Genomic DNA, 12,343 nt, shown 5'->3' with positions numbered 1-12,343 from the left:
AAAGGAAAAGGCGAAATATGGTTGCAGACCTCCAAAGAAGAAGGGAGGGGGAGAGGAACACAAGACAGGAGCACAAGTGGCTTCAAGATCCCAAATTTGGCTAGTGTCCCAGACCCAAGTTGCTAACATTTTTGGAGGAATGACACAAGGAAGGCGGGAGGTGGGGCTGCGGGATCACAGCTGGCAGCCAAATGCTCTGGGCCACCTTCCCTCTTTCTCAAGCAGATGGAAATTCCCCTTCGAAAAGATCACACTGGAGTCGGATGGATGTGTTTGTAAACTCCCTCTTTGTTTACAACAGGGAAGAGCAACCTCTGGTTCTGCAGATGTTCCTGGACTGTCACTTCCACAGCCTTAGACAGCATGATCAATCGGAAGGAGCTGCAATATCAAAATGGAGTTGCCTGGTCCTAGTTTACAAGTTAGTAGAGGGCTTCTCAGATGATAGACTATATTTTTGGACTCTGGGCATGCACTCTCTTCTTTCTTCAGAGGAGGTTTGACATTGCCATCCTCTGAGGCTGAGAGAGTATGACCTAGTGCGTTTCCATGTGCGAGTCAAGATTTGGACCCTGGTCTCCAATCATAGTCCAATGCTCAAACCATTACACCACTCTGGCTCTCAGCAGCTGTGTACTACAGTAAAAATACACAGTGCCATCCAGTTGGAAAGGTCCGAAGGGACCAACAGAACATGTGCCTGTTTCCCCCTCTGCACTGAGGCACTTCAGCTATTATTTTGCAGTTGGATATTTCTATTCAAGTACATGGGGTTTTTTGCATGAGAAGCCAATTTACAAAGTCACTGAATGCTGAATGTTCAGATATTGTCACATATCGCTTCCCCTGCAAATCGGCTTTAACCTTGCCCAGATGAGAGCAAAAAGAGATGCTATACTGGAATGTGGGGTGGGAGCTCTATGGCACCCAGAACTGGTTGGTTTGAAAAGCTCATCATCCTCCACTATTGACTACAAGGGATGTTCCCAAGACTTTAAAATTTGGAGGCAAGGAAACACAGCTGGTATGTGCTGGAGTTTAGTTCCAGGACTCCTAATGGATACCAAAATCCATGGATGCTCAAGTCCCATTAAATATAATGGCATAGATAAACGGTGTCCCATATATAAAATGGCAAAAACAAGCTTTGCTTTTAGAATTTATATTATTTCCCCTTTTTCTCTATGTCTTCTTTTATTTTCGGAATGTACTGTATATTACTTTGCTTATAAATTAGATTATTTTTTATGTTCAATGTTAGTTTCATGTCTTTCATTTCAGCCTCCGAAAACAGAGGACGTTCCAAAAAGACACTGTGCCACATAATGGAGGTCGTCTCCCCAGACGCAATCGAGAGGTTAATGAAATCCGTGGAGCGTCGTGGGCCGGCCGCCAGCGTCTTTTCGCCTTTTATCATGGCTTTGCCTTGTTGAAAGGCACAGCTTGCAGCAACATACAATTACCCCCCTCTTTTTGGGGAGAAAAAAAGAAATCTCCGCTTCTATTTTTACAAAAAGAGACCCACCCGTTTCTAGGCCTTGCGGTTGCTGAGACAAATTCAAAAGGAGACTCGAAAGCCTTCCAAAGGAAAGGAAACAGGAAAAATTTGGGGGAAGGTGGTGTGCATAGGCCATGGTTTTGCTGGCTGACTTTTAAATTCGAGAGCAAGGTAGCTTGTTTGCCATCTTATAATCACTTCTCTCTCCCACGCTTTCTTCTGCCCCATATGTGTGATAAATCCCATGATTTCTCATACATCAGAACTGGTTGATGAATACGTCAGCTGCTTCTGAAAAAAGCACTGAAAAATGATGCAAAAGTTCAATTTGCAAACTTTGACTTGCAATGGTGCATTTGTACCTCCTACCCTCCAACTGCCCAGTTATTCCTCTGCTGTCCCACTTTCCCACCTGCTTTTAAAATGTCCTGGCTTCTCTCTTCTCCTCTCCCTTTCTGCTCAGCTTACTACAATTGCTACCTTTTAAACCGGGTCGCAAATCAGTTTGAACCAATTCAAATGACCCTGGTTCCCACTTGAAGGGATTCGCTGAAGCGATTCGGAGATGGGGACCATGCACTAGACCCATTTAACCCAAGTTTTTTTACACTGATTTTTTTCATGTCTTTTTGGATAAATCGATTCTGCGCAAGTGTGAACCAGATGCGGATCGCAATCGATTTAAATTTGCCCTTTGATCGGCTGGATCAGGTCCATTTTGAATCGATTCATTTGTCAATGTGAACCACAAGTGGGTTATTTTATTTTATTTTGCAGTAAGAAAATGCAATCAGGGCAAATATAGTGTGAACCATGCTCCAACGTCAAATCAATCCATCAATTCGGATCGCACATCAGTTTATTTGTAAGTGGGAATGAGGCCTACATTACCGTCCCAAAGCTTGAAAAACAACCATACATTTTGTTTTCTCAATGTGAATGACTAACTACTATCCTGTGGGAGGGAGTTCCACAGACAGGTTGCCACCACAACAGAAGCCTATCTTGTTTCATGGCCACCTTAGCCTCTATTGCAAGTGAAACAACAAGTGCAGCATCCTTTGCCAGTTGTGAGCCTCAAGGTTGTGGTTGAAGGGAAGAACAGGAGCTGATCCCTCAGGTACTCAGGTTTCAAGTCACTGGATGTCAGCAGTGTTGAATTGCAAGCTGGCATTACAGCTGTCTCAGGATCAGAATAGTCGTGGTTGTGGGAGTGGGCCAAATGAGAGCATTAACCCCTTCAATAAAAACTCTCCTTCAGTCCCCAAATTTCCAGCATAGTAGTAAAACCTATAACATCAGGTGAAAATTTAGAAGCACCCCTTGGACACTGAAGGAAAAGAGGCAAGCAAAGCGACGGAGGAGGTGAGAACACAAGAGACAGAAGAGCTCTGAGAGTGAACCGTTTTCTGCATCTCACCCTCTGCAATGCTGAAAACTTCATCATAGAGTGGAATTGTTATTATATGCATTGTTGTCTACCCATGGGCAGCAAAAGTTCTAATTTTGGACTACAGCTCCCAGAATCCCCTTAACAAACATAATCTGAGCCAGAACATCACTTTCTAAACTGGCTGCAGATTCTGTACTGTTTTCAAGGCTAGCCATTTGTACTGTATTTTTTTGGAACGGGGCCGTATTTTTATTTTCTTAGAGCAGCCCAGAATCTCTCATTCCCGGCGACGCTTTGGAAGAGCAAGCCCTGCGCGCCAGACAGAGAGACCTGGCATGCAAACGTACAAGCAGCGTTTTCTGCGACTCTTTCGGAGCCAAGGACGGAGGGGTGGGATCGGCATTTCTGGACCGTTTTATGAATCGATGTACAGTGTGCAAGCCATCTGGGACTTGCGTGAGATTAGTTTCCTATGCTAGGAATGCTTGACCCAGCCAAGGAGAATATTACCGAGCTAGTTAGGAAAGAAACAGCAATTATCGGCCTCCTATAGCATCTACCCTTTTTTATTTCTTCAACTGGACGGATGCTAGGCCATTACTCTCCGACACCTAATGCAGAAAAATAAGAGCACTGTTAATGGCAAGCATAGAACCAGTTCATACTATAGGACTGAGCAAACTGAATGAATGGGCAGCTTTCATGAGGTCTGGTAACTTGCTGGGAGCTACAGGACACATACATATGGATAGCTAGATAACACAAGCTGTAAATGAAAGAGGAAAAAACACAAGACACATTCAAGAGGAAGGGAACGGGATCTCACCAATAATTTTTTTACAACAACCCTGCAAGGTTGTTCAATGTTGCTATCTCTGTATCTCGGATGGGAACGGCCAAGGCAGACATCTCCGGACATCGCCCTACCCGCCGTTGGAAGGACTCCGCATCTCCTGCGTCAGGGCATCAGGGAAGAGACCTCCTCCAGCTCTAATGCTATTAGAAAGAGCTTTCTTTCTTACCTCGAGGCTGGAAAAGCTCCAAACCCAGCTCCCTGAAGTACAGACTAAGCGACAAGGTCACCTTCTAACCTAGAAAGAAGGACCCAAAAGGCTTGCCATTCCAAAAGCTGGAATGGGACGTCATCCATATATATAGACTCTCACTGGCTCCCATCCCATGGCATACAAACATACATATACATATACATATACATACATACATACATACATACCTGTCTCTTTACCCTGACCCATTCTGCTGTTCACACAAAAAGCCTATTTTACAGGAAAGAAGGGTAATAAGGTCATCACTGCATGGAGGACGTCACACTCTCACATTCGCACTGAGATACCCCAGAGAATCCAGGCCTCTTCCTTCTATTTCTTTAAGTCTCTTTTAATCTTTTTTACTTGTCTGATGCAAGAAATCCCTCTCCCCTCCATCTCACACACAAATACACAGACAAATAGCGGACTGTAGGTGCATCTACACTGTAGAAATACAGTAAGCCCTTGGTATCTATTGAGGTTGAGTACCAGGACCCCCCCCCCCCCCCCATGGATATCAAAATCCATGGATGCTCAAGTCCCATTAAACAGAATGGCATAGCAAAATGGTGTGGATGCTTGAATATGTGAATAAGAAATCCGTGGATACAGAGGGCCAACTGTAATGTAGTCTGACATCGTTTTATATGCTGTAGCTCCATCCTATGGACGCCTGGGATTAATAGTTTCACAGAGTCTTTAACCTTCTCTGCGAAAGCATGCCGGTACCTCACAAAAGTACAAATCCCAGGTTAAAGTGGTGTCAAACTGCATTATTTCTAAAGTGGAGATGCACCAATCTGTCCGCTTCCAGTATTTTATCCAGTAAGGATAAAGCAGTTAGACTGTTGGACTGCAATGCCCATCTGCCCCAGCCATCAGCCAATGGTGGAGGATGATGGGTGTAGCTGTCCAACAGCCACAGACTGCCTATTCCTGGTGTAACGGCAGTGTGGTGATGGATGATCCCTAGGATCCAATATTTCAACTGCACCAGATTCGTTTTAATGGTATCAAATTAAATACAGGCTTTCTATATTTAGATCCTGGCTGGCTTTGCCTTGGTTCTAATCTCTCGCACACATCTCTTCTCTCGGTATGCGTCTGTCAGGGATGTGAGTCCTCCAGAAAAAAAGGAGACCTGGGAAATTTTCTGGAAACATACATATATGTTATCTTTGCTTTGTTATATATATATATATGACTATATGTATATATCTTGGGACCACATGGTCCAGGTTACACAGGTGAGGAAAGGATGCCAAAGCAAGCAAATATTGACACTCACATAAGACCATTGCCACCCTTTTAAATCAACTTGAAGTTCCTTGTTTGCGCTTTGATTTATTTATGCTTCCTTCCTTTCTTGTTGCCAAGTCCCTTGCTTTATTGTTTCCATTCCAATATCTGTAGGTGCATTTCTATTGCTAACCACCCAGGATTTAATCTGGTGCTGAAGGTATACAAAAACACAAACTCATGCTCTCCAACTTTCCCAGTCTTGATTAATCCTCTCTACCTTCCCACTTTCTCAGTTGCTTTTAAAATGTCCCAGTTACTCTCACCTCCTCCCACTTTCCATGTCTGTCTTCGGTCTACTTCCAGTGCTGCAAAAGTAGTTTCAAGGTGCAAAAGTAGTTTCAAGGTACAAAAGTAGTTAACTCGGCAGGAGGGAGAGGAGACGAAGGGACACAATCTTGTCCTTCCCAGTCGGCTCCAGCAAAAGCAAACCGCTGCAACCTCTCCCAGCTTGTGCGTTCTTCCTTATTAATATCTTTTACCATCTTAACCACATTGTGATGTTGCTTAGCTGCACATGTCCCACTTTTCATCTGCGAAACATTGAAAGGCAGGCATAAACCGGGAGCTAGCACTATTTTGTCATTTAAATCACAGCATGGGGGGTTAATTCCACTTTTCCCCTTCAATTGTTTTCATAAATAAGGTGAAAGGAGGGTTGTCTTTAAATGGATTTCTCCCCCCGCCTTTCCCTATGTGTCTCAAAAACAATTAAAATTGTCACCTCCATTTTTTCCACCAGGAAAAGGAGGACATTTGGTCACTCCTGCATACATTTCACAGCAGGGTGACTTAATGTGGTAGACACCAAGAATTGCTCCACCACCGCAGGTCTTTCCTTCGGTCATCATATAGGATTGGAAAAATGTGAAACATTATAGGATGGAAAAGCTTTGGCTGTAAAGAGACAACATGATGAGCTTCCTGCCAGCTGCTGCAATTTGGAGCCTTGGGTGGTGCAAATGGAAAGTGAAGGGCTGCAAGTCATCAGCTGGTTTTGCAATGAGAGCTCAGATGGAAATTCCTTGGGTCTATTTTCACGGATTGCTGCTGTTTAGCCGCCAACTGGGCACTCAGTGCCAAACACATTAAATGAGCAGTTAATTCAACGACAAGGACATCCGAAGAAGGAATCGTCAATTGACAGCCCTTGCTACTCGGAATATTTGAATGAGATTTGGTTTCCATTAGATAGAAACACACAGTTTAAACCTGGGGTTCCCAAACGTTGGTCCTCCAGATGTTTTGGCCTTTAGCACCCAGAATTCTTGGCTGGCTGGAGCTCCTGGGAGATGAAGTCCCAACACCTGGAGGACTAAAGTTTGGGAATCACTGGTTTAAATGGACAGAACAAATAACTGAAGTTTTAGTTCTGCAGAAATAGTCCAGTTTGACGCCATTTTAAGTGCCATGGCTCGATGCGACGGATTTCTAGTTTTGTGAGGCTTTTCGCCTTCTCTGTCAGAGAGCTCCGGTGCCACAACAAACTGCAATTCCCAGAATCCCAAAGCATTCAGACCTGGCAGTCCAAGTGGTGTCAAACTGGATTATCTCTGCAGTGCGGATGCAGCCCTAGTTGTCTCATTGGTATGAGTGGGGCAGAAATAATAAGAACAGGTGATGTCAAATTTTAAAACTGAGTTAGAGCATTCTCTTAGAAGAGATGCGGAAACTCTTTGCCCCTGTAGATGTCTTAGCCTACATCTCCCATCAACCCCAACTTGAGTGATCTAAAGCACAGAGCGCTGGGAGGTGTTGTCCAAACCGTCCAAAGGGCCAATGTTTCTCCCATATGCTAGAATTTAGAATACAGATAGTAGACCTCATCACATATTGATAGATGGACTCTGGAGACTGGGGTTCGATTCCCAGCTCAGCCATAAACCCATTCTAGGCACCTAGGAATGTGAAAAGATATTATTTTACCATACAGGTTAGACGCCTGAAATATGAAATGGGCTCCTTAAAAAATTCATACCAGCCACTGCTCGGGAATGTTAAATGCTTCTCCAGCCCCGGCGCAAAACTGCAGCAGAGTAACTAGGCAGAGTCGATCCCAGAAGACACCCAGCAAAACAAACAATCTGGTGCGTGGCATTTGCTTGCCGTTCCATCTCTTCCCAAACGCCGGCGTCTCTATAGGCCGCCTAATGATGGTTTTATTATAGCAATGATGTCTTTGTGGTAATTAGCAGATCAGGCAGAGCTTGGGAAACAGCAAGTCCCTCTGCAGCTAAGTACCTGACACTGCTCTGAGATTTACTACAGGGAGAAAGGAGCGATGGGTGCTGGGAGAGGAGAAATAATTCGGTGCCAGCTGGGTGCTGGTTTTCGCCCCTGGCAGGCTCTATGATCTATCTCTTGCAACCCAAAAGTGATCTCATATCCATTTCTGTTTCATTTCCATCCAAAATTAGGAGTTTTTTCACCCCTCAAAGTGATATTTTGGACATTAGACTATGCTCAGGGTATCCTTGAGCAAGTCATACTCTCTCAGCCTTAGGGGACGGCAATGGCAGACCTCCTCTGAACAAACCTTGCCAAGAAAACCCCTTGATAGGTTCACCTTAGGGTTGCCATACGTCAAAAACAACTTGGAGGCACACAAGCTTGCCTTAGGGCAGGGACGTAGCTAGGATTTTAGGAAGGGGGGGGGGGGTCCAGACTAAGTGCCACCATTATAATGGGGCTTGGGTGCAGTGGCACAGCAGCACACACCATTCATTTTTCTAATGGAAGGGGGGGTCCAGACCCTAAGAAGCCCCCCCCCTTGGCTACGTCCCTGCTTAGGGTTGCTGTAAGTTGGAAACGACCTAAATGCACACACCACATAGACACAGAGTATGTGGTGTCCATTGTCTTTAATCAGTCTCTGCTTTCCTCGTTTAGCCCTGAGTTCGAAACATCTCAGCATCATCTCCATGGAGGCTCTTTCTGTCAATTTATCACAGGTCTGGGCTGTCAGTCTTGTCTTGGTGCCAACCTGCTGGAGTCAACCTGACTCAATGCATGCCCCGAGGCCAGGCAGTTTATGTATCACCGCTCTCATATATTCTCATATCTGCCAGTCGGTCTCATGCTCACATATTCTCATATCTGCCAGTTGGTTTCAGCATCTCTAGACTTGCTGGTCCTGTTTAAAATGCCTCTCCTCACACAGGTCAAGTGAGATATATATGCACCCATATGCTTCTCTGTATAGTCGACCCTCCGTATCCACCTGGTATTTTATCCAAGGATTCAACCATCCACGGCTTGAAAAATATGAAAACAATATACCTAAATTCTTAAAAGCGAATCTTGACTTTGCCAATATGTAAGGGGATCTTGCAGCACCTTGGAGCAAAGATGCTACAAGATCTCTCTACATATTGATTGTACAGACTAACACGGCTCTATCTTTGAATTCTACCACTTGATTTTGACATTTTATGTAAGGGATGCCATTTTACTATGCTGTTGTATTGAATGGGATTTATGCATCCATGGATTTCAGTATCCAGGGGGATCCTGGAACTAAACCCCAGTAGATACCAAGGACCCACTGTATCTGTGTTGCAATACTGTGTGGATTCACACAACCATTCCCCTTTCCATATGTTTAAATGTGTGCCTTCAAGTCGCCTGCCAATTTATGGCAGCCCCATCATAGGATTTTCCTAGGCAAGGAAGACTCAGAGGTGGTTTTGCCAATTCCTTCCTCTGAAATAGAGCCTACAGCACCTGCTATTCATTGCCGGTCTCCCATCTAAGTGCTAACCAAGGCTGGTTTTGCTTAGATTCCAAGATCAGACTGGATCTAGTGCCTTTTGGATATTTAGGCCCCATGCGCTCACAATACACACTGCCTTTTAGGGCCTATTTGTTTAGTTTGTTGTTGTGTGCCTTCAGGTTTCTTTGCTGATAAAACTATAACAACAGATTGGTATCATGACAAACACACCAAAGAATCTTAGGTTCTGCTTAACTGGTGTTGTTGTTGTTGTTGTTGTTGTTGTTGTGTGCCTTGAAAGTGTTTCTGACTTACAGAGACCCTAAGGCCTTATAATAGGGTTTCCTTGGTGAGATTTATTCAGAGGAAATGTGTACCATTGCCTTCCTTTGAGGCAGAGAGAGTGTGACTTCCCACAGATGAACCATGGGTTCCCATGGCCAAGCATGGGTTCAAATTCTGGTCTCCAAAATCACAGATCCTCACTAAGGCCATTCATTTATTGTTGTTGTGTGCCTCCAAGTCATTTTTGACTTATGGCGACCCTAAGGCAACCCTATCGGAGAGTGTTCTTGGCATGTTTCTTCAGAGGGGGTTTGCCACTGCCTCCGAGGCTGAGAGAGTGTGACTTAGCCAAAGTCACCCAATGGATTATACACACAAGTATTACCAGACGCATTTATTACACCCCTGTCACACAATCCTATAATTTGTGTCAACTATGTGCATCAAATCAAAATGGAATAGGCCTAAGGAAGCTGACTATATGAAACTCAAATTAGTATTCGCAGCCACCCCAAGACATTTTGTTGCCTGAGGCACAGGACGAGACGGCGCACCCTTCCATGTTAGTACTAGGAATGTGTCTTCCAACACATCTGAGGGGAGCACACTGGCTTAGGGGTGCAGGACAGGTTGGGTGACATTTATAAGTATTCTCCCCAATATTGGTATGAAAGAGTTTACGAGGAACAGCCAGGGGCTCTTTCATGCTACGCAATTACGGCACGGCGCATTTGCTTTAACTGCCATTATTATTATTATATAAGTAAAGTTATGTTGATATATACCGTATATACTCGACTATACATCGGCCTCATGTATAAGTCAAAGGCAGGCTTGGGGCCAAAATTATGGATTTGATATGACCCATGGATAAGTCGAGGGTAAAACTTAGGGGCATGGAACAAAGAATGTAAAAGATGATGCAAAGGAAAATGATCCCAAAGAACTTAGAAAATTCTGGCAGGCATAACTGTTTGTGCCCATCCTAAAGGCTGGATGGATGAGAGAAGTAGAGGGGATCTATGCTTCTTTTTGGTGCTCCCAGGATGGACTAAGCCCTTTTATTCAGAGAAAGGGGATGCCTCATATATATATATATAGAGAGAGAGAGGGAGAGAGTTAAAGTACAGTACGTATATTGACCTATGAGTTAAAGTACAGTACTTACATTGCCCCATTGATAAGTCAACCCAGCTTTTTTGGGGTCAATTTTTTGACTAACATTGCTAGACTTATATATACAGTACAGTATACACAAATATACACACACATACATATATATGCATACATATATATTGCATTCATTGCTCTCACCAGGCAAACAGAGGGGAGAGGAGGAAAGGCTCAGTCCAGTACTCAATGCCCACCCTTTTTAAAAACACACAACAAGAAGAAGACCTGTGATGCATTGTCAGGGGCCAAATATGCCCAGTTTGAGGGGCACAGAGTGGCACAGGCAGAGTCTCTAGATAGATAGATAGATATTGCACCCATTGCTCCCACCAGGCAAATAGAGGGACAGCAGGAAAGGCTCAGTCCAGTACTCAATACCCACCCTTCTTAAAAACACACAACAACACAACAACAATAACAACAACAACATGGGACCCACCTGCATGTGTGGTATGTAGTGTTGACAGACCTATGATGCATTGTCAGGGGAAAGTATTCCCAGTTTGAGGGGCACAAGAGTGGCACAGACCCAGAGTCCCAAAATAGATTAGATAGATTAGATAGAACAGAACAGGACAGGACAGGACAAGAGAGAGAGAGAGAGAGAGAGAGAGAGAGAGCCATTGCACCCATTGCTCCCACCAGGCAAACAGAGGGAGGGGAAGGAAGGCTCAGTCCAGTCCTCAATGCCCACCTTTTTTAAAAAACACACAACAACACAAACACAACAGCAAACAGCAAGATACCTTTCCCTCGCCAAATGGTCTCCCAGCAAAGCAGTCCTCCCCTCCCAGTTGGAAAGAGGATTGCAAGCCTGGGTTGCAAAGGGGAACAACTTTGCTCTGCTCCTGCACTTACCTTGGCCTTGGGGGGGCCCGATCCACCGGGGGCATGATCCTCCCTTTGCCTTTGGAAGCCAGGCAGCTCCGGGGCAAGAAGAAGCCCAGTCTACTGCTGCTGCGCTGGGCAGAAAGAGAGAGGCTCCTTCTTCTTCTCTGACAGTCAGCAGCGGAGGAGGCAGACAAGCCACTCCAGGGCGCCGCCTGGTGGCCCAGGAGAGGTACAGCGCCTTTGCTGATGGCTTGCCTTCACACACTGCAGAGATAACCCAGGTTGACACCGCTTTTAACTGCCCTGGCTCAGTGCTAGGGAATGGTGGGATTTGTAGAATCAGAGAAGAGACCCACAAGGGTCATCCAGTCCACGCGCATCCGTGCCATGCAGGAACCCACCATCGAAGTCAAGGCGACTTATTATTATTATTATTATTATTATTTATATTTATTTATTTATATCCCAGGACTTTGTCACCCAGGAGGGAAGCGCCCAAATCCCGTGGATAAATGGGGTTTAAATCTGTGAATATCTCGCAAGATCGGGAATGTTTTCAGATGACGTCGCACGACTTTGGCATTAACCCAACATTAACCCATGCAAAATTAATCCGACACTAACCTGACATTAACCTGACATTAGCCTGTGCAAAATTAACCCGACATTAACCCGACATTAACCCATGCAAAATTAACCCAACATTAACCCAGCATTCGTCCGACATTAATCCGTGCAAAAAGCGGCAAAATCGCGTTGCTTTTTAACTTCCGGAAGTGTTTAGGAAAGTGTTTAATTTCAGGAAGTGTTTCGGGAAACTCTTCCGCTTATAGCTTGACTTTGACCATTAGAAAAGTATGTATTCGTGTGTACTGTTTTTATAGCCTACTGTTTTAGAGTTATTTTAATGCTAAGTCGTGATTGTATCATTTTATGGCTTTTTGGTTGTAGATTGTATGCCGTCGGCAGTTTTCCCCGCTATATCTTTTTGGCGACTGTGTAAAGTGCCACTTTCTTCTGCTTTGGTCAGGCCTCACCTGGAATGCTGTGTCCAGATCTGGGCAGCGCCATTCAAGAAGGATGTTCAGAAGCTGGAGTATGTC

The 12,343-nt window shown here is 44.6% G+C and overlaps 1 protein-coding gene across 3 annotated transcripts in view; it reads right to left on the bottom strand.

Annotated features, from left to right (window-relative positions):
- Window positions 1-11,391, bottom strand: part of RADIL (Rap associating with DIL domain) — a 52,121-nt gene extending 40,730 nt beyond the window's left edge. Inside the window, exon 1 of one of the 3 annotated variants that reach the window (XM_089476989.1) lies at window positions 11,268-11,391. The gene's annotated coding sequence lies outside the window, so the exon portion shown is untranslated. Of the gene's footprint in view, window positions 1-3,717; window positions 3,798-7,217; window positions 7,284-11,267 lie in introns of those variants that run through there. The other 2 variants (XM_089476992.1, XM_089476991.1) reach the window with 2 other exon arrangements.
- Window positions 11,392-12,343: the final 952 nt, after the last annotated feature.

Source organism: Sceloporus occidentalis, unplaced genomic scaffold, assembly GCF_023333645.1.
Source record: "Sceloporus occidentalis isolate IW3139 unplaced genomic scaffold, rSceOcc1.0.p SCAF_10, whole genome shotgun sequence".
NCBI classification, from domain to species: domain Eukaryota; kingdom Metazoa; phylum Chordata; class Lepidosauria; order Squamata; family Phrynosomatidae; genus Sceloporus; species Sceloporus occidentalis.
This window is presented reverse-complemented; position numbering and strand designations above follow the sequence as displayed.